Below are 3,942 nucleotides of genomic sequence, written 5' to 3'. Positions count from 1 at the left end.
GTGTAATATACCCTTATTCAATTAGCACATTGTTTTGAAGGTCAACCCTTAAACATTGACGTCAACTTGAATCACAATTGTTATCATTTATTGATTTTGTTCAAAAATGGAACATAGGCGATGCGATTAACAATTAGGGATGGCAAACGGGTACAATTTCGTGGATTCCACACTGCACCTGCTCCAATTAGGACAGGGATGGGTATAATTTTAGTGGGTAGTGGGCGGGTGTGGATTTAGAAAGTGGTACCCGTCGCGGGTAGTGGGCAGATAATGGGTTTGACACCTTACCCGCCTCGCATCCGCCCGCCCCACATCCGCCCGCCCAGCTAAATATCCATTACATTTTGGACATTATGAATTTAGGTGTAATTTTAGAGACTAATTTATAAATCCTAATATTTTATAAGATATAGCTTGTTATTTAACCAAATATTAGGGATAAGTTAAGTTTATGCATATTTTTTTTCCTTTCAAACCTCTCATTTTCATTACTGCGCCGATCTTCAAAGGCAATATGGGTTCTACGTTTTTCTCAATTTCATATGTTACTATCAAGTTTCTGCCGGTCTTCAAATGATGTTGGATTTTGTGGTGTTTTTGGTATAAAGGATTCACTGTCTTAGGATATTGGAAGGGATTGCATAATAAAATACTCATTTTTTTAGTTAAAATGTTGAAATCTTATATCAATCTGCATGCATTGATACTGGTTGGAACAGTTCAAAACTTATCGAAACTGTGGAAACGTACTGAAATTCGGATTGGAATAGAGCTTAGACTACTTGATATCAGTTTAGGGCAAAATGAGTAAGTACTAGTTTTATTTATGTGTTTGTTGCTTATGTATAACTTAAGTTTGCTGTCAAGCGGGTCTAGCCGATTACATCTCTAGTTGGATAGTGGGGGTGGGGATGGATTTGAGAATGTACCCGCGTGGGCGGGTGTGGATTTAAATTTTTTTACCCATAATAAGTGGTGGGCGGGTGGTGGATTGAAAAATATTAGATGGGGATGGGGAAGGGGTATCCGCACCCGACCCGTCCCTCCCGTTTGCCATCCCTATTAACAATGTTTCTACTGCAATTTAAGTACATATGGAATGTAGAATATGAGGTCTGAATTTTGAACAAAACGAATCTCAACATATTTTATATTAAAAAGGAGGTGGTAGCTTTGCTTGAACAGGCGGCCCTTCAAAGATGGTAAAAAAAGGCTCCTGAAAGAAACAGTCTAACGGTCTAATCATTGATCTGCAAAGTCCAAAACCAACAAATTCATGCATTTCTATGAAGTTCCTACGTATATATAAATTACGCTACCGTGCTCGACATACACAACACAAACCTCGTCGAGATTAAGCCTACTACTTGCGTACTTATCATGGCTTCCCGTAGTAACTTTCTCCTTCATGCATTTCTTTGGTTGGCTCATGCAACCACTTCTTTTTCCTTATCTCCCAAATTTTATGACAGAGTTTGTCCCAAGTTTTAGTATTTGCATATTAATCTTCAACTGCATTGTGTTGCAGGGCTGTGATGGTTCACTTCTTTTGGATTCTACCCCTGCTTTTGAAACCGAGAAAAATGCACGTGGAAATTTGAATTCTGTGAGAGGTTTCGAAGTTGTAGATGAGATTAAGGCTGAAGTGGACAGAGTTTGTGGACGCCCCGTGGTCTCTTGTGCTGATATCTTAGCAGTGGCTGCTCTAGATTCCGTAGTTGCGGTAAAGTCCTTTATTGCCTCTAATATTTATCATGTAAAAACCAATATTTCTAAACGAAAACTACCATGATTGCAGCTTGGAGGTCCCACATGGAAGGTTCGTTTGGGTAGGAGAGACTCAACCACGGCTTGGAGGGCCTTAGCCGACAGTGTACTTCCATCGGCTTCAATGGATCTTCCTGCATTGATCAACAACTTCAAGAACCAGGCTTGAACCAGAGAGATCTTGTAGCTCTCTCTGGTGGAAACACCATTGGCTTATCAAGATGTTTAATCTTTAGGAACATAATTTACAATGCAACCGATATTGACCCTGCCTTTGCCAAACAGCGTAGAGCCACTTGCCCACGCACCGGAGGGAACACTAATCTCGCTCCTTTCGATCCTACACCTGCCAAGTTTGACACTGCATACTGCAGCAACCTAGTGAAGCAAAGGGGACTACTCACCTCAGATCAGGCTCTTTTCAATGGCGGCTCCACCGATAAACTTGTAAAGACTTACAGCTTGAACCCTGATGTTTTCTGGAATGATTTTGCAAAGTCTATGATTAGGATGGGAAACATTAAGGGGCTGTTTGTTTACTGCTGAATGGAATCATTCAGTGCTGAATGCTAAACTGTTCAGCATTCAGCGTGTTTGATTCTCACATCTGAATGAATATTATGCTGAATGAAACAACAAAACACTGCTGAATGATTCAACATTAAAGTATATTCTGAATCATTAAGCACCCGATATTTTATCATAATACTTATTTTTTCACATGTTGTCTTATTAAACAATCATATCTTATAATATAATAAATCATTATGAAGGTAAAAATAAAAATATTCATAATTCAGATTGTACATTCAGAACCATTATCAAACAGTATGTCATATTCAGAGTCAATTCATACAGAGCATTGAATCATTCAGATCATTGAATCATTCAGCGCTTAATCATTTTATTTTATCACACAACCCCTAAGCCTTTAACCGGAAAACAAGGACATATTCTTATCAACTGCAGGATGGCAAATTGATGACAATCTCAACATCAACTAATTCTTGTTATTTATTAATTGCATGGGTCAAAGTGTCTTTATTCAACGGCACTACTTGATAGAAATGTCACCTTTAGTGCCTCTTATATTGTTTCATTCTTTTCATTGTAATATTTTCAAGTGTATTTATTAAAATAATTATTAATATAAGTATCCTCGAGATTTATTTTATATCATATTATATGCAAATTAATTATTTGTATTTATATTCATGGTGAGGCTATATAGACATTATAGTTGTTTCAGAACAAAACAATCTTTAAAGGACGAGTTTGAAATTTTCTCATGGTTAGACTATATGGCTTAGTTTTGACAAAGGCACTATCTCAAACATTGGTATAAGGAAAAGAGTTCTCATAATATACTATTAAAAAGAAAAATGTCAACAATTTAAACTAAGATCGAACTCAAACCGAAGGAACACAAAATTCATTGTTTAAGACACACCAATACACAACCCAACTATGAACAACCTAAACTTGACACCCAGCTTTTGTGACATAATCCGTAGATTATTATGATCTCCAACGATCAAAACATTCCTCATACGTATTAATATTGCCTTATTTTTTAATCATAAAATACATACATTTGATAAAATTAAAAACTCAAATACAAAATAATAACATTTTGTACCGACAATCTTCGGAAACACATTCCTTGTCAGTCAAGGCTCGTTTTCTTTAATTCCCCTCACAAAATAATATTACTTTTATTAAGACAATAATATATGATAAAAAATAATCATATTGTACATATTACTTTTATCAAAACTGTTGACGAAAACGGGTAAAGAAAACGAAAGAACACGAGAATTTTACGAGGTTCGGCAATGTGCTTACGTCCTCGGTGCCTAGGCGGCGCTAGAAGTTTTATTCAATGATCTTTTTAGGTCTAGGTTACATCTCTATTTATAATAGAAAACCCTGGTACATAATTACAAAATCAACCCTGTACCGTACCGCGGGGGCTGCGCCCCCACACCCCCAACCCACATAATTCGTAACCCCACAACGAGACTTTTTATGAGCCATACATAACAAATCTCCACCTTGGCGAATATCCTGCCCCTTGGAAACTTCAATGTGGGTTGGGTTACCTTGCTTCTTTAACAACTCGAAACATTCAACAAGTCCAAGCAATGCTTGAACTTGTCTGTCGTAACTGGC

The 3,942-nt window shown here is 37.1% G+C and overlaps 1 pseudogene; it reads left to right on the top strand.

Moving 5' to 3' along the window:
- Window positions 1–1,383: 1,383 nt before the first annotated feature.
- Window positions 1,384–2,752, top strand: LOC120122323 (annotated as a pseudogene).
- Window positions 2,753–3,942: the final 1,190 nt, after the last annotated feature.

The sequence above is a fragment of the Hibiscus syriacus genome, unplaced genomic scaffold (genome assembly GCF_006381635.1).
Source record: "Hibiscus syriacus cultivar Baekdansim isolate YM2019G1 unplaced genomic scaffold, ASM638163v2 tig00110386_pilon, whole genome shotgun sequence".
In the NCBI taxonomy this organism is placed as follows: Eukaryota; Viridiplantae; Streptophyta; class Magnoliopsida; order Malvales; family Malvaceae; genus Hibiscus; species Hibiscus syriacus.
Note: the sequence above shows the minus strand (reverse complement) of the source record. Positions and strands in the feature narration are given on the sequence as shown.